Source organism: Danio rerio, chromosome 2 (genome assembly GCF_052040795.2).
Source record: "Danio rerio strain M-AB ecotype USA chromosome 2, GRCz13ab, whole genome shotgun sequence".
Classification (NCBI taxonomy): domain Eukaryota; kingdom Metazoa; phylum Chordata; class Actinopteri; order Cypriniformes; family Danionidae; genus Danio; species Danio rerio.
This window is the reverse complement of record NC_141022.1, coordinates 37,875,331-37,902,341: the sequence shown is the minus strand read 5'-3', so window position 1 is coordinate 37,902,341 and position 27,011 is coordinate 37,875,331. Positions and strand designations below refer to the sequence as shown.

At 34.6% G+C, this 27,011-nt stretch overlaps 1 protein-coding gene across 1 annotated transcript in view; it reads left to right on the top strand.

Moving 5' to 3' along the window:
- brinp2 (BMP/retinoic acid inducible neural specific 2) overlaps nucleotides 1-27,011 on the top strand; it is a 179,018-nt gene that overhangs the window by 1,202 nt on the left and 150,805 nt on the right.

Sequence of the window (27,011 nt, the reverse complement as noted above, 5' to 3'; positions counted from 1 at the left end):
ACAACGACAATAACCCAGAGGGGAGCTCTCATAACATGTAAGAAGTCCTTAACTCCCTTTCCAAACTTTCTCAACACTCTGAAGCTTTTGAACGTAATACAGAAAAAACACGAACAGCAGAAGAGAGCTAAAATAAAACCACCCCACAGCTACAGTGACTCACGGGATGGCTTCTTCACAGTTTGGCTTGGATGTTTGCCTGGACACTGCAAGAAACTCGGAGAAAGGACTGAATTCCTTGATTTTTTTGCGGGGCAGGTGGATCTTTTATTACTAACCTGAGGGGTAAAAGAAGGAGTGCATTGTCTCACATATGTACATTAATCCTCTTTTCTCACTCTGGCTGTGGCAGTGCAGAAGCACGCTGACATTTCCAGTGTTTAATGCCCCGTTCTGTCAAAATACAAAGCAGCTTGCTTTTTAATCTCTTGCAGAAATATTTAAGCTGTCCGCAGACTATCTCTCTCTCCCTCAATCTTTCACTCTCCCTTGCTTTCTTACCGTCTTAACAGTAGGTTTCAATACAAATCATTTTAGAAAGCTGATTCCTGGTGTGGTTTAGCCATGTCTAAACAACAAACCCACCAGGCCATCATTCAGTGGGAAGAACAACATTTTAATCCGCATTATTCAGCAGTGCCAGCAATTGTGAATACGTATTGTGCGCTTACACCTACCCTATAGTCAGCTATTGACTATTTCGTCACAACATGCAATCAGAAAACAATGCTCCATCAAAATAAACACTTTGGAGACAACCATGTAAGAGGACAGTAGTTATGCAGCACATTTAATTCATGACTTCACCTATAGAGGGAGCAATTCTCTTCTAGCAAGCCTTCCAAAAGCCTCATACAAAAAGAAATGTTTTTGAAAAAGCCAAAACATTCCAAACTGAGAGGCTGATCAATCTATTATCAGCTCACAGTATTGATTTGTTATCGGTGAGGTCTATTTTTTCAGTGTGACATGGAAACATGATCGATTTCTACTGATTCTGTCGAGGGAGATTTTATCTATGAAAGGTGAGCAGAAGATGCTGCATATATCTGCAACAGCAATGTTCAAGCCACTGTTATTGGCATGCAAGTCCATGATGTTTCCCCAGTGAACATTTCCTACTGCTTACCAAGAAGGTTTTTTGAAGTGTTAAAGTGGAAGAAGAACACAAAACTCTATTTTCAGTCCCGGAGGGGATGCTGATGTGCTTGTGTCTCTGTGTGTGTGTGTCTGTTTTTGGGCTGTCATTTTCTCTGTGAAGTTATAAAAGAAATATCGATCTGCCCAAGCAATATTCACAGCCTCAGAGGAAAAACGAATGTAAAGTGGATTCAAAATATATTGTGTGCGTTCACTGAAATGGAAATATAAAAATATAGAGGCAGTCTTAAGCTGTCTCTTTCAGAGAAGACACTTCACTAAGGCTGAGCGGGATAGAAAAGCACTTTTTATATTTGTAAATACATTTTATTATAAGGTTTGTGGCAGACCTGAAATCTCCCTGTTTATCTTCAAAGCCATTCTTGCCATATTTCAGGTAGCACAAGCCTTATAAAATGCTCTCTTGTGCTTTTATCAAACAGTTTTTGTGCAACATTTTTTCTTACTGAGTAATGCTGAAGGCCTAAGTTGATTGAGCATGCACGCACGCACACACACACCAAAGAGCGATGGGCAAAATAGAATGCTAAAGATTTATTTGAGCTGAACAGCAATTAACAGATACTCATTTTGGAACTCTTCTGGCTTTAAAAAATTTTCAAATTCATAGAAGTGCATAAAGAAAATGGATTCCGATGTTTGGTTATCTTTCTCATCACTTCTGTTGCCATCATCTCCGAAAGCCTAATTTGCTTGGCTCATTAGCATGCATAATTACATGCGAAATTCTAAATAACTTGGAAACACCCTAATAACTTTTATAGCCTGAGCTCCTTTGAACTTGTGTCATATAAAGATTGCAAAGAATCAAAGTTCACAGTGCAGTGCTGTGGGGTGGAACATACTGAGCTCATTTTTATGCAAAACTCAAGTAATGGGGGAAAAAAGGGCATGATATAAAAATGATAATATCTGTTATAATGCCTGACAGCACGAAGTGAGGATATGAGAAAAGCATGAAAAAGAGATTATTAAATATGAAATATAAGATATTTTTGTGCAAAGATCAGACACAGTGTTAATGCATTCACTGCAGGGTCAGAAATTAATGTGGGCTAGTGCATGAACGAAAGTGACCCAACAATTTGGGTACTGTAATTGTACAAAAAAACTGCCCCTGCACAATTCAAATAAATATAGCCTATTATGGCTGTTGTGATTAAAGTCTCATTAAAACCTGGTGTGCTTGAAATAGCACACGTTATGAGATAGCCTTTCAATTTTTGTAGCTTTGGTGTTGCCGCATTTACATTAGCTTATTTGTCTCAATTAAAATGAAATGTGAAAATGAACGTCTGCTTGCAGAACTCAAGGCTGGAGATTTTGTTTCGTACACATGCTTACTGACTGACTCTCAGTATTCTCTCAATATTAGTGCATGTGCAAAGTAAGACATTCATTTTGCAGCTTGAGTGATTCTAATAAGAGTTATTTAGTGTGCAACTTGCACTAGACTTTTGTTCGGGACAGACATGTTTGGCAGCCAGAAAAGAACATGTCATTTCCCATAAGCACAAATATTATTATATATGTATTCCATTATTCTGCTTTAAGGATCATTATTACAACATCAAGAGTAAAAATCAAAAGTACTTTTGATTAATGTCCTTTTCTTTTTGTCCTGTCTATAACTTGTACTGCTGCTGTTGTTATTGAATACTTTTTGGTAACAGTTAACTGGTTATATATAAAAAGGGATAGTTCACCCGAAAATGACAATTTCCTCATGATACCCTCCCTCGTGTGGTTTTAAAGCTTTGGTAACTTTATGAAATTTTTATTCTTCTGTTGAACACAAAAATATATATTTTGAAAATTATATTACCCATTAATTTCCAGTAGAAAAACATAATACTACGAAAGTCAATGGTTACCAGCTACAGTACCAGAATTTTTCCAAAAAAATCTTGTTTTGTGTTTAAATGAAGAAAGAGACTCAATTTAAATTACTAGGGATGAGTAAATGATGACAGAATTTTCTTTTTAGTGTGAATTATCCCTTTAAGAAATTTGCATAAGTTTGTGTTCTCCCCCCACCCCCACCCCCCAGAAAACCCTGAAGAATTGTTTAAGCTAATTTTAAATAAGTAGTTTGAACAAACAAACAAAAAAAAACTATTTTTGGAGTGCAGGTACTATTAATGATGAAATTACTCTAAGCAAAATCAATGTCATTTGGAAGGTATTCTACCGTAATTAAAAAAAAAAAAAAAAAAAAAAAAAATCTGCCCTTCGTTCCCTGTAACTTAAAGTTGGACTCAGACCTTTGATACACTCTCATTAGTGGCCAGGATGAGTAAATTGAGTCTTTCATGTTGGTTATCATATGGTTATTAAGTCACTCATTAGATAAGCTTCAGTAGTTTTCAAATCTAATTTCAAAGGGGATCCCAGGTCTACTCCCTGTAATGGAAGGGACATTTAACTCAAATAAATTGGGTAATTCCCTGCCAGGACCAAACCATAAGGCACTATGATAAAAGTGCATATATTTTCAGATATGAAACTTGGCTGCTGTGTGATAATAGGAATTCTGATTCATCTCACTTGGATGAATAACTCACAGTTATAATTATCAGAGTTAAATTCATCACTCTATTAATAAAGCATTACTGTTTACAGCGATACTTAACAATTACTAACTAATGACAATTATTAGTTTCTCTGGATTTTTTAGGTATGTTAATATTTGTCTTATTTTATAAAGGTCTTTTAAAAGTGTATACAAATCAATCAATCAATCAATCAATCAATCAATCAATCAATCAATCAATCAATCAATCAATCAATCAATCAATCAATCAATCAATCAATCAGTCAATCAATCAATCAATCAATCAATCCTTCTATCCATCTTTTCATTCATCCATCCAAACAACCTTTCATTTATTTATCCATTCATCCATCCATCCATCCTTTTATTCATCCATCCATCTGTCCATCCATCTGGCCATCCATCCAACCCTCTATCATCCCTCCATCCAACCATCAATCCATCCATCCATCCATCCATCCATCCTTCCATCCATCCATCCATCCATTCATTCATTCATTCATTCATTCATTCATTCATTCATTTATTCATTCATTCATCCTTCCATCCATCCGACAATGACAATTGGTCAATTTGTGACTGTAAATCAGGGTTATTTCAACAAATATAACAATCCATGTTATTCTAAATTATAAGGGTTAAACATTGGCATTTGGCTGTCTTAAATGAACAGAAAATGCTGTGAAAATATTGGATTTCATTGTTGTTTTTAAGAAAAAGATACTCTAGATGACAGCATTTTGATTTGAAATTAAGAAGAAATGTCATCAGTAGTTTGCAGAATAAAACAATAATTACATTTTACTCAAACACAAAATTTTACACTGACTGTCGAACAGCATCATAACTCATTACCATATAGTTGACTTGATTTCAACCCTCCTTGACGCCCACGCTGCTCCTCGTTTCTTATCACCGCCGGCTACCATTGAAAATGAATGACTTCCGGTGACTTTGACGCTCTCTCCGCTTTTGGTGTGAATGCACAGTAAATCCCAAATCAATAGAAACTATAAATTGCAATTCCCAAAGAAATATTAAATGACTTTTATTAAATATAAACTAAAAGTATTCCACAAATCCTGTGTATTTAAACATAAAAAATATACGTACATTATATATAATCTGGTTTACATTACCAAAAAATTACACTTTTTTTTGTGCTTGGATTTCTTCCAGTTTGTATCTGATGTATGATTTAACTGCATGTTAAGCTGTCCATAGCAGATCCCGTTATATTGTATGCACAGTAACATTCTCCAGTTAATAGTGAATTTCATCATGACATGAAACATCAGAATGGGAAAACTCCCTGCTAGCTGGTCAAGGGGCCAAGAGGGAAAATGATTTATTTGACAAAGAGTCAAAGATCAAAGGCTCTGACTAACCAGGAAGCCCCAGTTTCCTACCACAGATGATCACAGAAGGAGTATCCACCAATCAGCCCTAGCAGCAGGGCCTCTTTTCTGAGTTTTAATTGGTTGCTGTGTACCGGCCGGCCTTCACAGACGTCAAGCTGGAAGACAATACGCATGACAGCAGGGTCAGCTAGAATGCACTGCCTTGTTGCTTCAAAGAAACTCAGTGGTAGTAATAGTAATGTGAAAACAGTTATACATATTTATAATAGGTCTGTCTAATTAAGGAAAAAATAAGTCTATTTTTAAAAAAAGGAAGTAAACATATGCTCGCAAACGTCAGATTTATTAGCTATTATTGGTGAAAACAGTACAAGAATAATAAAGTGTAGTACAAAACAGTATGTTTATGATGCTTAAAATAATGTGACAGCAAATACCAATTTGCAACAGCTAGCTGCATAATGAACTGTTTTGGCATACAGCTGAAAAAAGTAGAAGTGGCTTAAAGCAGAAGCTTAAAATGGCAGTGACTATATTTTCGTTATGAACAAGTTAACAAAAAACTCAATTAAATTAAATCAAAAACACATAAACAAAACCTAAATTATATTACAAATCAATATGCATAAACAGAACATTGAGAGAACCATCGGACTGAATTACAGTGTTCAGCATATATAAGTACACCCCTCAAAAATCTACATTTTAAAATTATATATTTAATAGGATGCTATACAATGTCATATTTGTACATATACATTAGATTAGTCAGTACTGAAGCCAAATCTGGAGCTTATCTAACAAAATAACTTATGATAACGGTCCAAAAACTAGTACACCCAAATTATATGTTGTTGAAAAATAATAAATACAAATTTTAAAAAGAAAAAAAAAATTGTTGAAATTTCGTAGAATGTAATTTTTTTATTTTTTTTTTTTGCAATATTTAGCTTGAATTTAATTGTCATTAATTTTCTTGTCGGTTTAGTCCCTTTATTAATCTGGGGTCGCCACAGCGGAATGGACCGCCAACTTATCCAGCAAGTTTTTACGCAGCGCATGCCCTTCCAGCCGCAACCCATCTCTGGGAAACATTCACACACACATTCACACACACACGCATACACTAGGGACAATTTGGCCTACCCAATTCACCTGTACAGCATGTCTTAGGACTGTGGGGGAAACCGGAGCACCCAGAGGAAACCCACGCGAACACAGAAAAAACCTGCAAACTCCACACAGAAACGCATTTGTATTATCTTTCAATTTCTAAATTTGTTTCGTGACTAAAATAGTATTTTAATAAATATACTTGTTTAATAAATCTGATTTGTTTAAATGCAACAAAATACATAGTTCATATTCACTGAGAAACTGATACAAATATTAGTTTTCAAAATGGGGTGTACTTAATTATGGTTAGCAATGTATATATAAATAGAGAAATAAATAATACAAACTTCTGTCATGAAACACTATGCACGCACACGCAGAGACTGTAGGTCACATCTTATTTGCTTCTACCTCATTAACTATACGGCACAGGAGATTGGTTTCTGTCATTTCAGTGGACAATCAGCTTGCTCCTCAGCCTTTTAAATGCCCAATGTTTTTTTAGGCTAGCATGTGTGGCATGTTTTTTCAGAGACCCTCCTCCACCCCAGCTCCACCTGTGTTCAGATCTGCTATAGGTAATACATATACAGTATATTTTGTTTGCAGAAGTAGTATGTCAAATTCTCAGACTGCAAGTATGTGAATATAACGGCAATAGCAAGTCTTGATTGCTCTGCAATAACAATCAAAGCAGCAGCAGCATAGCAGATCTATGCCACCAAGACCAAACATGTAAACATCACCATGTATATATTCATTACCATTCTAAATCTGTCAGAGAGTTGTAATGATAGAAAGCAAATAAACAACAGAACATAAAGAGCCTTATTTATTCATAGCTATTATTTGAATCTGGAATTTAGCATAATTTACTGCAATTGTTATAAGCTGGGCACCATGGTGGCGCAGTGGGTAGCATGATCGCCTCACAGCATGAAGGTCGCTGGTTCGAGCCTCAGCTGGGACAGTTGGCATTTCTGTGTAAAGTTTGCATGTTCTCCCCATGTTCGCGTGGGTTTCTTCCGGGTGCTCCAGTTATCCAAAGACATGTGCTATAGGTTATTTGTGTAAGCTAAATTGTCCATTGTGTATGTGTGTGAATCAGAGTATATGAAAGGACGTCCGCTGCATAAAACATATGCTGGATAATTTGGCGGTTCATTTCGCTGTGGCAACCCCAGATTAATAAAGGAACTAAGCCGTAAAGAAAATGAATGAATGTATGAATGAATAAATGTTATAAATTGGTTTTCTTCAAGCTAATACTAATAGGTGTATATAAAACACATAAATAATGGACATTTACACTGCTTCCTTCTCTGGTACAAACCAGAGGTGTTGTGTCTGGATTAATTTAGGGTCAAACTCTTACTTGAGCCTTACTTACTTGCTCAACAGTTCTTAATTATTGGGTGGAACCTGAACACACACCTGTTTTACTGTCAAATATGACTAAATAATTTAGCGCCAAAATATTGGACCTGCAACCTCAAAACCAGCAGAATTTCTGCCAAGCAAAAAACAAAAAAAAAAAAAACCCATAGGACATGTCTAGTTTACATCTGTGAGTAGACTACAAAGCAGAAGTGACAAAAGAACCATTGTGTTACACACCACAACCCTGTCATTGTCTGTACACCAATCTCATGGTCTCTGGGAGGCAAGATGGATGGTTACGGTTATGGCCAACTCTCATGGCATTTCACTCGGGCCCCCTTGACCTTTCCCCGCAGCAATGTGATGCACATAACCTATCGATCAACTCCTGACCACTATCTCTCCGAGGACAAGTACTGGACCAGTGTGCTATTTATGTTCACTTAAATCTGCAATACGAGGATCAATGTTAGATTCATGGTTAACCTTGGTTACGACAAATTCTTAGAGCAATGTAAATATACAATGGAGATCAAACTTCAGGAACGACATACAAGTTCCTGATTTTCAAGGTCACTGCAAAGTTAATGTTATTCTTACAAGAGCAAAAAACAAACAAACAAACAAACAAACAAACAAACAAACAAACAAACAGTTTTAAAGTGTCATTTATGAGTTAAATGTGTTATAGATTATTCAAATGCCTCCCTTATTATTGGTGTTAGTCTGTAGCTGGTCGTAAATCCCTTAATTATCTGACAAACCCAATTTAACAAGAAGCCCAACTCTTGAAATTTTCTAAGATTGTGAGCTATTTTATTGTAACTGAAACCCAATGACTGCACATTGACCAGATGAAGGCCAACGTAATGAGTCTTTCATCAATAGCATTTGATTGATTTCAAAGAATTTGAAAGTGAATCTTTGTCACTAATGCCACTAAGTCATTCAATTCCCCCAAAAGGCTCATTGTGCATGAAAGCCAACACTACTAGAAGATCAACTAATGTAGACATCTCAATGGGTTCAACATTGCAGCTGGAATTGATTGGTTGACCTGAACAGGGTAAAGATCTGTTTTCCAATGTAAAGCGTCTCAACTGGACTCAATCAGGAGTGCGTTTCCCAAACAACGAAATGACTCATTGCTGAACTATCATAGTACAATGCATCATTTGGAAAAAGAACAATGTAGTGTTGAGTGTTTCCCAAAACCGTAACTGCTAGTTATAACATAAAACGTCCACAATGACGCTGTAAATGGGGTGGAGTTCTTCTTTTGAGAAAAAAAACAAACTTTTTTCACTCCAATATTAGTTTTGCTAAAAAAACATGCACTCATTTTCCATATTAATTGAAATATATTAAAATATTTAATTAATTAATTATTAGTAGTATTGTTTAATTATTTAATGTTTATTTTATTTATTGTAAAAGTCACTTTTACACTTTGACACATTCAAACCACTGCAGAAATGTTTTACCAACAGGCCCAGGACACATAGTGATACATTTCTTAATTAATAACCATTAATGTATGCTATTTATTTTTGTTTTCACAGTGTATATTTCACTTTTAAACAATAGGTCACCTATAGCTTTCGTCATGCGCCATGGCTGGGTTCAAAATTACATGTAATGTTTTCAAAGTGCACTTCGAAGGGAGTGCAAATGTCAATATGAATATTGCTAAAACTAAACAAAAAGTTTCAAGTTTCAATTTTGGAGAGTTTAAGTGAGAGTTAAGCGATAATTGGGAATAGAACACAGCCAGGAATTATTACTACAGCTCTACATGTGTAGTTGCAAGTGTACAAGTTTGCAATGCAGTTTGCAAATGATCATTGGAACGATGAATTTGAAAAATGCCAAATCAACAGTTTATGTTTGTAACAACGAAACTTGCGACCTTAGTTGGCTAAAAATGGTTTTCGGAAATGCACTTCTGGACCGAAAGCCACTTTAAGTGCAAAACCTCTCATTAGCAGAAATAATAAAAAAAAGCCAAATGAAACTTTGCAGAGAAGCATGTTTTGTACAGAAAAAAAAATTAAATTCAAACTATTGCACTTATTTGAGTCTGATGGGAAAACATCAAAGTGGGGACATAATGAAAAAATATGTGAAAAGAAATTAGTTAGAGAAGGATCTTTCATGGTTTGGGTAATGTTTTCTTCTGCTTGAGTAGAGATGGTACAATGGTCACTGTCACAAAGCAAAACATGTCAAACTGTCACGGAAGGGTGCCGGACAATAGAGTTGGGGATCCATGTGCAGGTTTATAAACAAAGAGTAGTTGTGCAGGCAACGGTTAAACACAGAAACAAACAGTAGCATACAGGTAATCATATATCGTAGTCATAAATAGGCGACTGGTCAGTACAGGTGGCAAATAATCAACAACAAAAAAACTAGGATAGGATCAAACACAGAATGTAAACACGACTCAGCCACGATGTGTGTGAGCTGTATAAATAGTCTTTGAATTAGTCCGTGATGAGCTTCCGTCTATGTGCACGCAATCAGCGAGTGAACTACAACTGATGTGTGAGAACAGGTAAGATGGGTTTTGTAGTTTTTTTGATGGCACATTTGTAGTTCTCCAGATCGTTGGTGATTGTGACAAAAGCAGTTCCTTGAAGCTGCATACACTGAAACAATAAAATGGCCAGAAGAGAGTCCTGATGTAAACCTAACTAAAAAATATTAGCTAATTTCTTTAAAAAAATGTATAGCTAAGAAACCCACTATAGTCAGTGAACTGTGGAAGACATTTCAGGAAGTGTGTACAAGATCACAGAAGAACTGTTAGGGAGACAAGTGACGTCTGAGAGAAACCAGTGGAGACTGTGAGAGACTAGTAATGTTTGCGAGAGACTAGTCATGTCCTGTTAGAGACTAGTGGTGTGTTGGAGAAACTCAGAGGTGGGTAGAGTATTCAAAATCTGTACTCAAGTAAGAGTACAAGTAATTGCCGAAAATTTTACTCAAGTAAAAGTAACAATCTTAAAAGTTACTCGAGTAAGAGTAAAAAAGTATCTTATGAAGAAATTACTTAAGTAATTAGTTACTTATATATATATATATAGGGGTGTATAAGGCATCTGTTTTGTGAGAAGTGCTCCTCATATGATATGTGAACGACCCGTACAGCTTTACTTTGACATTTCCTCAAGCCAGAATGACTTTCTGTCATACACTACGTATACACCATTGTTACCCTTTCGGCAATGAAAACGCAAGCCTGATAATGGTGACCCGTACCGACCTGTACCATACCGTACCGTACTGTACCATTCAGTGGAAACGAGCCATTAGAGACTAGTGGTGTCCAGTGTGAAGACTACTGACACGAGTCTTTATGAATTGCTCTCTAATTTTAATCTTCTCTGTATGTGCTTTGAAAATAAGGGATAGTTGAGACTGCTTAGTAGAGATTGATCACCTCGGATAGACAATTTGTAATTCACACCACACTGAAAGACTCATTAGCAACCCACATAGTTCATCACTAGCTTTACTTTGAGTTGTTCATGGCACCATTTTACAAATTCTCCAGGAATCAAACAAAAGAACTGAAAAGCTTGTTCAGCCTTGTCCTTTCCCCCTTTGTCTAATTTATCTCTTGCATGCACAAAATGCAGACTTGCTACCTTGTTGCTGATTGGACATATAGGCTAAGTTTCCCATTTTGATTTTATTTTTTGAAAAGGGTAGACATGACAGCTACATTATGGTCTATTGTATTCAATTTCTGTTAAATAACAAAGAGGAGAAGATGAAATGTCAGGTTATGCATATTTGCTACAGCACATTTTACTTTGGCTCATTTATATTCATAGTTGCCTCAAGTGGCTTATTTAACAAAAAAAAAATTTGATGAATTACTTTTTAATTAATCTGAGTATGAACATGACTGTGGCAACACAGTGGCGCAGTAGGTAGTGCTGTCGCCTCACAGCAAGAAGGTTGCTGGTTCGATCCTTGGCTCAGTTGATGTTTCTGTGTGGAGTTTGCATCTTCTCCCTGCGTTCGCATGGGTTTGCCTTGGGTGCTCCGGTTTCCCCCACAGTCCAAAGACATGTGGTACAGGTGAATTGGGTAAGCTAAATTGTCTGTAGTGTATGAATGTGTGTGTGAATGTGTGTGTCCCAGAGATGGGTTGCGGCTGGAAGGGCATCTGCTGTGTAAAAATGTGCTGGATAAGTTGGCGGTTCATTCCACAGTTGTTCATGTTCATTCCCGGATAAATAAAGGGACTAAGCCGACAAGAAAATAAATGAAGGAATGAATAAATGAACATGACTGTAAAGAAGAACAACATATGTAAGGTTTTACTTTACACTGATATTAAAATTTTCAACCAATGCTATTTTGGCAGAACACTAATTACTTGACAAATTAAATTAAATTAAATTAAATTAAATTAAATTAAATTAAATTAAATTAAATTAAATTAAATTAAATTAAAAATAAAATAAAATAAAATAAAATAAAATAAAATAAAATAAAATAGGGGGAAATAAGGGGAAAAGCATGAAAGTAGTTTGTCATTTTTACCCTATTGTGTAATTTGGGATGCACAATATATCAGCAATCATATCAGTATCAGCAGATAAATGCTTATTGTTATGGGTACGTTATAGGTATCTTTGTAAAATATATTTACTTATTTATTGATACATTTTGAATTATTTCTTTAGTAGAGTTTCTGTTAGAAGAAAGAAAACAATGTAGCAACATTCAGCAATGTAGAAGTTTTCCACTAAATAATATCATAACTGCAGATAGTAAATATATTTTTCACAAAAAAAAAATATATATATATATATATATTTATTATTTATTATTTAATATTATTATTATTATTATTATTATTATTATTATTATTATTATTATTATTTTTATTATTATTATTATCATCGTTGTTGTTGTTGTTGTTGTTGTTATTATTATTTATTTTTGCAGTTTAATTATTTATCCGGTTAGGACTTTGATATAAAATCATTTGTCCAACAAATCTGTTTGCCTTTTGTTGTTGTAGGCTCAGATCAGGCTATATTCATAGCCTGTTTATTTATATTTACTGGCCAATATATCAACTATCAACATACAATTATTAAAAAATTATTAGTCATTAAAATTAAAACACCATATCTGTGCATCCCCATTTGCAATACATTTATATGTTTGGTCAGTGTCTCTGTGGATTTTTGATCTCATTATAGGCACAGTGATGTGCACTGTAACTGTAAAGCAGTCTAAACCTTATTTCTAAACTATTATAGTCTAAACTATTTTATCTACCCTAAAAATACCAATTAAAATGTTTGTCCACCAGTTAAAGGCCCTCTTGTAGAAAATAAAATAAATGCTACCTTTGATAATTACACATTGCACAGCGTTACTAAAACTCTGTGGCACAAAAAACCTCATCCATATCTACATTTAGCCAATCTAATTGAGTCGCACCTTTACACTGAAAATTCTGTCATTATCTAATCATCCTCATTTCGTTCAACACCCTTATGACCTTTTGAGCCGTGAAAGATTAAACAAGTTATTAAAAAACGTCAAAACTGCTCTTTTGAATACAAAGATTGCACATCAATCACTGGTTTCTAAGCACAGTTTTTTTATTTTCATGTTTTACCCACATAGAGATCTGAAATATGGCAATATATGAAAATTGCATACATGTCAAACAAGTTAATTGGATTGTAGCTATATGAAATATGGCATATATGAAATATACATACAAATGTAGCAATAATGGCTGTTTCATATATATTTTACAATTATTGGAATTATAAATTGAACATTCGAATATATTAGTTATAATGTTATATATATATATATATATATATATATATATATATATATATATATATATTTGTTGCATATATGACATATTTCATGTGTGAATGTCAAATATGAACTTGTATGTCATCTACAGTTTGTCATTTGCGCATCTATCACATTTCTATAGGGGTAATTTTGCTTTGCTTACCCATTTCTAAATATTATTTTACGCACGCGCACATGCAAATACACACATTACACCATGATAACTGCCATTGTCCATTTATTGTCTCAAAAGTCCAATTGCTGAACCCTTCTCCTTTCTACATGCATATTTTATTTAATCTGACACCGCATGCTGTGCTGTAATCAATGAAGGTAATCCTTATTGACATGAAATTGAGTTTAGCACTGCTGTGCATCTCCACAATGACCTTTTGAAGGGCTTAATGAGAATAAGATGTTTCTTGCTGCTTTATTTGCTCTGTGTGTGTTGAGAGAAAATCTGACAGACGACCTACAGTATTTGTTCTTTCCCTGAAAAGCATTTTCGATTTTTGTCTTCCTTTACTTCACGGCTGTTTCTGACCCTCGGTAATTCCTGGTGCTGAAGCCTTAGTTTACTTTGTGATTTTGAGATGGTCATCAGAATTTCCCTCTTATCCTCAGCACTTCTCATCTAACCAATGAGATTAGCAGCAGGCAGGTATGAAAATCCTCTGCTGATTAAATGTCCTTTAGTCCTGACGTCTGCCATCCCTCTTGCCATTAAATTCTGTAACTGTTGTTGACACCTCGGTCTCTACTTTGCCACATTGGAAATCTGTATGAGGGCCCAAGGGTTTGAGGATCTTATCTGAACACAATCCAATTCCCTACTTCAGTCTCTTCCTGTATGGAAGTGAAGCTTCCAATGATAAGAGCTTCAGTCTTCTGAAAGACTGTTTTTTTCTACATAAAAAAAAACACAAACGTTAAAAACGTTTTGGGGTCAGTTTTTATTTTTTATTTTTTATTAATTGCAAATTAATGATTTTGTTATACTATAATGCAGTATTATTAGTTTATATTTTTTAGGTTTAGTGCATTTTAATATAATCTACAATAAAAATGTTACTTAATCCAAAGATGACTTGCCTTTTTTAAAGCAAATTAATAGTTTCATCCAGTAAAGATGTATGAAAGACTGATTTTAATCATAGGACATTGTTTTGATGCATCTTTGTATGACAGTAAATGATCATTACTATACTATATATAATTAAATTATAAACAAATCCTGCAATATGTGTCACATTCCACAAAATATTTTCCAGCACGAGTGTTATTTTTGTCTCAACTATCTTTTACAATGCAGATTTTTAAAAATATTTTATCACTGATGACTTTTCATTTTATTTTAAAAACAAAAGAAAGAACCGTTTCATTGTATTTTTTTTTTAAGTAAGCAAAGCTATGTTGTATTGGTCAAAATTATATATTCTTTCATTAAATGCCAAAAATTCTTATAGTCTATTCACACCAGACGCTGATGAACTGTTAAGCATCAGTGATTCAAGTGTGAGTGATTTACATGTTATGTCATTGCAAAGACACAAATAGACATCCTATGTGAACCTCAGCAGACATTCACACCGCATTACCCAATCAGGAGCTTTTTCTTAGGGGCATGATTATGACATAGTGCCCATTTTGCTGGGGAAATACTCTTGCCGAGACTGACAACAACTCATACAGTGTTGTCAACTTTTTTTGAGACTTCCGAGACCCTTTAGCGACAAATTTTCAAAACACATCTGAGAGATTACTGCAAATTCACTACACTTCTATATTAATATACCCTATTCAAACTGCAATAAATTTTGTTAAATTGACATGCATATATAAAGCGTAGTGCAAACATAAATACCCCTTCATAGGCTCATAAGCTATTATACAAACAGAAACAGTATATCATGATGACATCAGTAATATGCAAATTGACGTATGATGTAATCTAGCGACATTTAGCAACTTTTCAGGCAGAGCTAAGCGCCTTTTCATTAAAAATAGTTGGCAACACTGAGCTCATCAAACTGGGCTTGGCTCAGTCGGAAGCACATCGAAAATCGCTATCATCCTGGCATAATTTTTAGAAGAGTCGATGAACTCACAGAGCTGAGTGCACCTCTGAAGGATCTAGTGGACTCCAATACAGAGAACGAATATTAGCTGTTTTTCAGCCTTCCTAAAGCACATAAGCACAGCTACTCTCTCAATTAAGTAAAGAAGATGTTCCATGAGAACACTTTCTACATTAATTGTAAATATATCAAAACCCAAAAATTTTATTCGCAATGATCATTGCAAGAACTTAAAAGGCATTTTTCTCTATATTTAGATTTTTTTTTTCAACCCTTAGATTCCAGATAATCAAATTGTTGTTTTTTGGCCGATAGTGTCTTAGGCCTAACAAACTATACATCGAAGCAAAGCTAGTTTATTCAACTTTTAGACGTGCTTGAGTGGTTTTATGGTCCAGGGTTAGATATTATAAAATAGATTATTTATTTTAAGTTATTTTTTTACATTTCACAATATTACTCTTCTTTCAAAATTTAAATCCATCCTGGCTGAGAAACTTCTTTCAAAAACAAAGTATCCTTGTGCAAGTCTGGATTTATCCTCAGTGTGTCAAAGTTTCAGACTGACAATGATAAAAAGGAACAGGAACAAGAGAAACAGACCTCAGAAAGAGAAAAAAAGACAGCAGAGTGTCTGAGCGATTTGATATTTTAAAACAGGACCTCTGTCTTTGCCAATATCTCATGCAGACAGTCACAGAGTAGTGGCCTATGTGAGAATTGACTCATCTTGCAGAAGTCTGCATTTCTTCATGTTTTATTTCATCTGCTGGGTTCAAAGAATGTGCACAGTCTTCATGTCTCCGCCAGTGCAGCGCCCGGGCAAATGACTCACAGTTCCTCTCCCACAATACCTACAGGCGTAAATCAGCCTCAGTGGGATTAAGCTGAATGTGAGCAAGATTAAATGGCTCTCGCAACTGTCTTCCCATACATCTCATTGGAATTCACATGGCTCTCTGCATGGTCCACGCTCTACTCTGCTTTCACGGTCTAGGAGCTTTGAAAAAGGCTGCTGGCCGACTCTCTTATATGGACGAGGTATGGAGGATGAAACATACAGATACATGACTAGCTGATGTTTAGACATAATTAATAGAATTCATATTTTGCACAATATTTTAAAGGATCAATCAACTATTTCTGAAGACTTTAGTTGTGTTTATGGGGTGAATGTTAACATGTTCATTCCTAGTTAAAAGATGATTAGATTATATTTGACATATTTTGCTTTTATTTTACACTACTGTAGCAGTTATTCTAAAAATGGTCTGTTGACTTACTGGTTTTAACATATTCTGATTGGACAGATGGGCCAGTAAAACTGTAAAATAAAGTAAACAAGTACCAGGTTTTTTTTACTGATATGGCCTGAGACTTTATTTATTTCAAGAATAAAGCCAAAGTCCCTTTAAGGCAAGTCATCTCACTAGGCGGCCATCTTTAAAATGTGTCTCGGACAGTATGCTCGAGCATTCTGTCTGAATGGGGAAGAATCAAATTCTCCAAAACTGTTTGCCAAGCTTACGGTACCATTACATATTTGTAATCACCATGAAAATTAAACAACAACTGTCTCATAAGTTTCATTTCTAAAGGTTCAAATCAAACAACATCAGTATATTTTCAGGCTGCTCAAGTTAATATGCACTTAAAAAGAACAAAATCACGACACCAATCTCATTTATATCTGTTCTACACATTATCAACCTCTGGATAATGATTCACACTGCTCATCTGAAGTAATTCACAACTTGGTCTTGATGGCCAATCTTCTTCAGAAACGACAGTAACTCTTTGTTTACAAGTTTGTGAGCGTTTGCATACTGTCATGTGATGTGCATTTGACAGGATGTACTGTATCTTGCGCTCGTTTCATACAGATTACAAAACCAGAAAACTTTTGTCATCAAGTGCACTAAGTTCATTTTAAAGTACAGATGTCAAGCTTTATGTGGATATAGTGTTTATGTCTGTGAAGCAAGTATTCGCTGAGATTCAAGTGTGTTTGTTGACCACCAAACTGTAGGCGGGGCTTCATTTGACTTATTGACCATCACACTTTTCACCATTCAAAACTATATGAGTGACATGTCTTGTGTATTCTAGCCTTTGATAAAGCACATATACTCTTCCCTACAATTCTGGGATCAGTGGAGTTTGTATTTATAATACGTTATAACACACTTTAAATAGGGATTAATAATTAAAAGTTGATTAGGGATTAGAGCCAAATACAAGACTGTCCTGGCAAAAAAAAGGGGGGGGCTAAAATGGGTATGTTTAAAATTCAGAATGGGCTACAGCCGCCCCAAGACTTGGTTTAACAATGCACAGTTTTGAATATCAGTGAGCCAAACAAAATACCTCACATTATCAACACATAATGCAAACAAGCATTTCTTGGCATCAAGATGTAAATTAATTAACCAGCCAATCAAGGGCCTTCTCTTTCGTTGGACCCTGGGGCTTCAGCACCACCTAGCCCTATGCCTACATGTATATGTTTATTCGACCTTTTTTTATATCTGAAAAGAAAATTTTGCAGTTCATGATCCCTTTGACATTTACACACACTGTAAAACCCAGTAAGTTAATGTAACTGAAACCATTTGAGGAAACGGATTGCAACAAACCAATTAAGTTCAAAAATGAATCCTAATGAGTACTGTGAACTTAATCCATTTGAGTAAACAAAGCAATTTGAGCACAGTAAAACCCAATAAATGATGAGAACTCAAACCAACCGAGTACTGTAAAACCTAATAAGTTAAGGCAACTCAAATCATTTAAAGAAACCAATTGCTACAAAACATTTCAGTTCAAAAACTAATCTATACAAGTACTGTGAGCTTACTACATTTTAGTTAAAATAATAAGGTAATAATGAACTCATTACCTTTAACACTGACTTCAAAACTCTTTTTACAGGAGTAGAATTAACTTTCAGTCAATTTTGAGTTAACAACACTCATTTTAATTTGATAAAGTCGACTGTAGGGTTTTAGAGTGCAGTTAAATCTGATGACAAACTTTCATCACATTGAAAATACATGCTTTCAATGTATCTCATGTTACTTTAGTATACGAGAGTAAAACTCTATACAGTTAATATCTAACAAGATATTTTACAATAATATGGGCTGTTATATTTTGGCCTAAGTAGTCTATTAGCAGAAGAGTATGTATTTGTTCTGAATAAAACAAGCAAAACTAAACAAAAATGTCTTTAAAGCAATGAATCCACATTTTTGAATGAATCATTTGAATTAAACATTGCGATACTCTTCTATTAAGAGAGTTATTTCCCATCATACTCTGGCAAATATCGCCACTTATTGCAAAGGTAATTTCCAAGGTAATAAATGCAAAATGATTTTAGTTTTAGCTATAATCATGTGTTTAACAAATACTGGATACCAATTTCATTTAACACGAATACTTAAAAAATGAGTCAATATAATCTGACACTTCTAGTTTAATTAATTTGACTACACTTTGATATATTTTAGGAATAAGCAGTATTCTAAATACTTTATCCCCCAGTTTTATTTTCTTTCCCAGGACACATTTAGGGAAAATTGTAATTGGTATCATATCACTCATACTCAATACTCATAATAATGCTGCATTTATTCCACACACTGCTCACAACACGAAAGAAGTACTCACTATCTGCATGCAGTGGAGATGAATGACAGCGCTGTACGAAATTTTAAAGACAGACTTTGGAAAGGTCATGGCATTATGTGAGATAAGCAAAGAGAAAGGTCAGGGAGAGTCTACTTTTTCCCGCACATCATACTGAGAATACTTATGACATGTAGCTTTTTTTTCAGTATGATTTCTCCTTGTGAATGCGCAAGAGCTTGGCGGAGAGAAGCCAAAGCAGTGATTGCTATGAACAAAGTATGCTAATGAGAATAGAGTTCAAGTGGGTCAAGACGAAATGTGAAGGGTTCAGTGTAACACATGAATGTCGAAATAAAAGGTAACATAAAGAACATCCAAGACAACTGTGATGTGAAAACAAAAGGTTAGAAAACTGGGAAGTTTATACTACATTGATCCTAGCAACTCTGAGCAAACTATATTTAATCCTTATAAACTACTCATCACTGTAAACGGCCTCTCTTTCGCTCATGCAAATGGACGATCCATCAGCAGCATTTTCTGAGAGATGCAGGTTGATAAGCGGCAAGCAGGGCGAAACCTCTAGTCCTCAATTCTGACTGAAATGGAAATCAGCTTGTGTAAAAAAAAAAATTATCAACAACAAAAATCTAGCAGTCACTGTGGCACATATTGCAGAAATTGGTTAGCAGGTTGTTATATTTATTTTCTATTTGACATTTGAGAGAAACTATCATTGTTCTGCTAGCTTTCTCTACAGGAGCAGCATAACAAGACAAACATGCGTTCGCTGCTAAGATCTATTTGTTTATCTGATTTAAATCAATACCATCATTATAAGACGTAATGCCATTTCTGACCAAAAAAGATAGCAATAAATATAAAACAAACTATATTTGTGTTCAAACAAGTAAATCATAAATGTATGCTTATTTGGTCCTTCAAATATGAAAATAGTTGGAAAAAATTAAATGTTTAGAGTTATATAAATATCAGGTTTTAACTTTTGCAGTTCTTGTTGTTTTTACCCTGTTGTTACAGAAGATACAGCTATCACACAGTTATCTAGTCAATCCAGTATGTGTAATCTATCTATTCTAAGGGGGCGATCACACTGAATTTACTTTTTGCATTGAAAGGCACCTTTTATGATTGATTTACTAAAGGCCGCGAGTTTATGCGCCTCACATTTTAACCACCTGCTGAGCCTTAAGTTTTGCCAGCTGTACAGTGCAGTTGAAAAAAAGTAAACTTTTGCTTTATGTTAGACTTTACTTTCATGAAAGCAGAGGCGGGGTTTCCGTTGAGGTGACTGCAGTGTTTGTGTCGGCAAGATGATTATGGAGATTTTGAAGATGGAGGAAAGACATGTGGTTGCTGTTTTGACTTATCTGGTGCTGTATGACCCATCAATCTTGAATTTTACAATATTATTAAATATTAAAATTATAGCAATATCAACAGCAATATTCGCGCACAATACCCAGCTGTCAGTCCTTTTCTAGCAACATAAAAATCCCACCGTGCTTCTTTTTTTCTTGTCAACAAGAAAAGTAGTGTGGTGCACCTCGTAATTTTTCAATGGAAAAACACCTTCAGTGAATTTAAGTATTGTAGTCAATATATTGAAATAAAAACATCACAACTTATTTTTTTTATTTTATATTAATAAACATTAATACAATAAACATTATTTATCAACATTAGATGTAACAATACTCTAATGAACATCACGGATAATAAAAAAAAACAACTACACAGAACCATAGTAATGTAAAAGAACGTTATCATTCAGGGAATTCTGGGATGGTCAATTTATGGTTGCTCATCATATTAAGTAAAATTGACAGCCTTTTTTTTTTTTTTTTTACAGTTTACAGTAAAGTCAAAAGTGTTCCAGATGTTCATTATCTTGGTCACACTTTACAATAAGGTTCATTAGTTAATGTTAATTAATGCATTTACAAACATGAACAAACAATGAACCATACATTTACTTCTGTATTTGTTTATGTTAGTTAACGTTAGTTAATGAAAATACAGTAGTTCATTGTTAGTCCATGTTAACTCATGGTGCATTAACTAATGTTAACAAGTATGGACTTGGATGTTAATAATGCATTAGTAAATGTTCAATTATGATTAATAAATGCTGTACATGTGTTGTTCATGATTAGTTCATGTTAGTAAATGCAGTATCTAATGTACCTTATTGTAAAGTGTTACCATTATCTTTAATATAATGACTTCTCCTTTCTCAATTTATATAGGAATGGATTCTGATTGTCTGTTTGGGTTTTATCAATTAATTATCAGCTAGGAAAAATCATACTGAAAGTGATCCCAATGCTATTGTTTCTGCACATCATAAACAGTATGGTCTGAACTCCGCTTTTGTTTTGCATTCAGAATGATTTTTAGAACAACCTATCTATCATTATCTGTATAGTTATTGTCCTTGGTGTGAACAGCCCTTTATGGTGTATAAAAATAGCCTACTCGCTCTTTGTATGCTATCACCTTCTTGTCCCATATGTTCAATTGGCGACGGTGTATTAGCTGTCTGTAGACTGAATACAGGGTGAGGAGGGACTGAATGATGCATAGGGCCGATATTGAGGTATGGACTTCTCCTTTGCTCCAGGGCACACAGTCAGCAGCATTACTCTCCCTCTTCCTTATTCACTTTAGTCGATTCCCTCACCCCGACTGCTGAACATGCTCTTCCATCGCACATAATTAAAGACCCCAACTTCTATCCACCATTTACTGGGTAGAAATTCAGTTGCCGGCCACAGAGTCTCCTGCTAGGTGGTGTAGCTAATTGCATGCTTTTTCTACTGGCAGTCATTGCATTCATGAGTATTACAGGCATCATTTTTAGATCCTGGAGTTCCTTTAATTAATAGAAGATAATAAGGATTAAATGACATCATTCATTCATGAAATTAAAAGAAATAGAAAAAAGCATGTATTGATGTTGACTTGAGGCTGCAGGCACTGCTACTTGTGTGATATTGCGTTTATACAACAGTTAGATGGCGTAATTGTGTGTATAAAAAAGAAAATCAAACACAGAGACTCTTAAAACCCCTTTTATATGAGGAACTTTTGCCATTCATTCACATTTGGAGCTGACATCACAATGACATGACGACATAAAATGCCATTAATCAACAGAGATTTCCCAGTATTTTTTTGTTGCTATCAGGATTTCCCAATAAATAAACCTAGAAAAAGCCAGAGCAAAACAAACACTAACAGTTTCTGTGGAATAAATAAAGGCTCTACAAAATACAAAAGAGAGAGATTGACTTAAAATGTCACTTACCTGATTTATAATAATTTGTTCAGCTGTGTTATGAAATTTACACAGAGAAAATGCAGCTTTTCTCCCCTATGCACTAATTATGCTGTCTCTGCCACCATCTTGTGGCAGAACGTTTTCTTTGGTCTGCTCGGCCAGGCTGATGGAGGCCTGAATCTGATGTACTGAAATTATAATTATTTAAAAATAGACACTGTCTCTATAAATAAAGAACATAGTAGCAATCTCAACAACTACATTCTCAACTAGAAAAGCCTCAAAAGTACATTATGTTGTCCAACAGCAGCAATATTTGCAAACTGTAGAGTGTCCTCTGCTTGTCGCTGTATGTGGGTGGATTAATACACAAGGGTGAAGGGTGAAGAGACTGTACTTGTGCTGTTATTGCAGAACATCCCTCGGCTATCAGTCAATCAAATTCACACCACAGAACTGTTGTATTTTTATATACAATTTTTTAGAAAAAAAGAAAGAAAGAAAGAAAGAAAGAAAGAAAGAAAGAAAGAAAGAAAGAAAGAAAGAAAGAAAGACTTTTAAAAAACTTACAACAGGTCAAAAATCGTATCATGTTAAAAAACAATTACAGCAATTAAAAAAGTTATTTAAGAAACATGTACAGTATATACAAAAAATAATAATAATAACAATAGAAACTAATACGTACCACCAAATTTACAGCAATGTATCTCAACCTTCTACTTCAAATACTTCCAACACCCTATACAAGAAAGAAAGAATCAACATCGTTCTCCAGTTCATAATATTTATACTCCATTACTAGTCTGCTGTTTACCATAGCTCTGAACAAGTTTAAAGGATCAGTATTGCTGTCAAACAGCATTTTGTTTTTTCTTGTCAACAATACTGCCAGTCTTGCCTTACTAAATAGGAAATTTGTCAAAGCGATTTCTTTCTTATTTAAGACACTGTATTTTGGTCCAAACATAAAAGACTATTTGTAAAAATGAACCCAAGATTTTGACACAAAAACCAAACAATCTGAAAAACCTTGAACAGCCAATAAATAGGTTAAACATTGTTTCATCAAGACCACAAAATAAACATTCATCCAAACAAATCCAAAAAGGATTTAAACAATTTTAAAACAGTTTGTTGCCAAAATCCAATGAGAAATCCTCCATTGATAATCTCGCTTCTTTTTTCAATTGGAAAGAAAGAGGTAAAGAAAGAAGTGAAGAAAGAAAGAAGTAAAGAAAGAAAGAAAGAAAGAAAGAAAGAAAGAAAGAAAGAAAGAAAGAGAGAAAGAAAGAAAGAAAGAAAGAAAGAAAGAAAGAAAGAAAGAAAGAAAGAAAGAAAGAAAGAAAGAAAGAAAGAAAGAAAGAAAGATTTAATTATCCAACACCATTACTGTGTCATGGTGTGACCACAGTTTTTTTTTTTAACAAGAGGAACTTGGATAATTAGAAAAACAGAGAGGGCAAGAGAAAGGAGAGAGACACTCATACAGGGGGTCTGGATTTCAGTTATGTTCAGCTCATCCAGTTAGCATCTGCTAGCCTTGGCTTGGCTCACACTTTGGCATACAGTCTGTCAGAACTACACAAAGCCCCCATGGCACACTGGGCAGAGATGATAAAATGTGTGTCTGAGAGGCAGTCGCTCCATCAAGTGTGAACTCGAATGCACTAAAGAGAGTTTCAGTAGAGTTTCTGAGTGTCTCCCAAAGACAAAAGCAAACCATGATGTAAATATGTATGTAAATAACTGTTAGCTGATGATTCACCAGAGTCTATTTTTAATAACAAATATATTACTTAATTTTGGCTGTTTGCTATAATGATTTCTAATCCAGATTGATTGCATTTAGGCAAAAAAGTCACTTTACAATAAGTTTTCAGCAGGTAATGTTAGCTAAAGTATTTACTAAGATGACCTAAGTATGAACAATACCTGTACAGCATTTATACACCATAAGTTAACATGAACTAACAATGAACAAATCCTGTAATGTAATTTGTATTGTTCACTCTTTGTTCATGCTAGTAAATTCGCTAACTTGCATTAACTAATAGGACCTTATTGTAAAATGTTACCCAAAAAATAAGGTGAAAAAAAAGGTAAGACTTTATTTGAAGTACAAATTCTCACTACTAACTAATGGCTCATAATCTACCTGTCATTAATACATATTTACATACTGTATCTACATATTTACGGTGGACTAGAGAGCTTAACGTATGGCAATGTAAAAAAAACACAAGCAATTACAAAAACACCAGCAAATTAAGAAAAGATCTTCATCTGTTTGACAGCATACAAAAAAAAGAAGAAAATGTGCTGCATTTTTCCACAACGCAAAACAATTTACTCACATTTGTTTTGTGCATTGTGCAACACAAAAAGAACAGAACACAAGAGAAATGTTTCAGGGGGACCCAGAAACGTGACTCACACCACTGTACCATGACGATTACTCAGTGAAGTTGTAATCAATCTTTGAAAGATGAGTTTTTTGTTTGTTTATTTAATATTCTGATTCTTCATCCTGAGTCCTTAGTATTTATTAGCCAAATAACCATAACCTAAATAGCTGGGTCAGTCATGTTTTAGGGTGTCCCCTTGAAACATTTCCCTTGTGTTGTGAGAAAATGCAACGTGTTTTTTTTTTAAATGTTTTGCTACCAAAAAAAAAAAACGCAAAGAGTAAATTACGTTTTGAGAAATAAAAATTTTATTTGCAAAAAAAAAAACTGCAAATAAAAATACCTGTACCACATGTCTTTTTGACTGTGGGGGAAACCGGAGCACCTGGAGGAAACCCACGCGAATGCAGGGAGAACATGCAAACTCTACACAGAAACGCCAACTGACCCAGCTGAGGCTCAAACAAGCGACCTTCTGCACCACTGCGTCTCTCTAACCGTGACCAATCACTGGGAAATGTTAATAACAAGAATTGTACTGTATAATAGAAATTTAAGAAAAGCTTCCAGAACTAATCTTTGCTTCACATACAATACAACACTGCAGAATGTTGCAACATCACAAACCAGAACAGCAAAGCTCACATCATATTCTTACAACAGGACCATTACAGGAATAATGCATTATACAATAACGGTAGCACTACTTCATACTGCAAGTCAGGAACTATTCCAGTCATTTAGGCTGTGTCAGCACGGTAGAAATTGGTCCCTAATGGCTTGCCTATATTAGGGTAAATGCCCACCTCAACTACGTGCCAAAGCCAACTACCAAGGGCCCTTGGCACCGCATCACTCTGGATTGTTCCAGATGGAAAGTCTTTCCAATATTTTCTTTCTTTCACAACTGAATGTCTAGTTTGATTGTTTCCCTTAGCAACTTGACATTTCATCCATATTAGCTTTTGTGAAGCATTCAGTCCTGAAACCCCAAAGAGAATAGCATTACATTTTCAGCAATGCAGTGACTAGTGAACACCGCAACACTGCTTTCTTACTTATTTCTCTTGCTTTAAAATATGAAGCACGTATACAATCATATTCCATTGCGTTTCAATAGTTGAGAAGATATGTTATCATAAAATGAAAAAAAGAAACGAGGTGAAGGGGGAAATGAACTGTTATTTAAAACGACCACTAGCTCCGCATCTCTTTGTGTAAATTCACAGACTGTGTGCTCTCTGGAAGCTCGCATTCTGCAATGAAATGGCATATTGTAGAGCCATCCCAAAGAGGAACAAAAAGACTTCCACAAAGTTTTGACTTTACTCTTTCCCACTGCTGGAATAATCTACACAATTTAGCCCAAGCAGCTGAGTCTTATGCAGTTTTCCTATTCTATTCTATTCTATTCTATTCTATTCTATTCTATTCTATTCTATTCTATTCTATTCTATTCTATTCTATTCTATTGAATAGAATAGAATAGAATAGAATAGAATAGAATAGAATAGAATAGATTCTGTTCTGTTCTGTTCTCTTCTTGTCTCTTCTCTTCTTTTGTTAATTTTTAAGTTTATTAATGTGTTTGACCAAATCAAGCCAAGAACTTAAATTTTATTGTTCTGTAGTTCATTTTAAAGATATTTATGTCTTATTAAGCAAATCACTGCATTTTGTAAATAAAATATTTCACGTTTTTACATTTTTAAACTGAAATAATTGACTCAATCAATTATGATTCAATGACTCGCTGACTCAATGTAAGACGTATTTGTAGTAGAAGCTCTGAGATTTAATCCCTAATTTAATTTCCTATTCCTTTAAAGGGCACTTATTTAACTCCCTTTTCAAAATTTAAGATAAGTCTCCCGAATGTGTCTGTAAAGTTTCAATTCAAAACACCCCTCAAATTATGTATTATACCTTCAGAATATTGGATTGGATTTCTTTTTCTGCTCTGAACAACCATGTAGCTGTTTTTGTTGCCTGTGCCTTTTGTTACTCCCCACTCACCATTCCAACGTGCCTGTCAGACAGTGCCTCAGTCTCCAGCTGTGTCAGATAAACTGCACAGTGACAAACATGAAGGAAGCAGATCTCAATGTTTGTGAGAAATACTACAGTAAACTCTTTCCCAATGGCTATTTGATGTATTTGTTGTGGAGT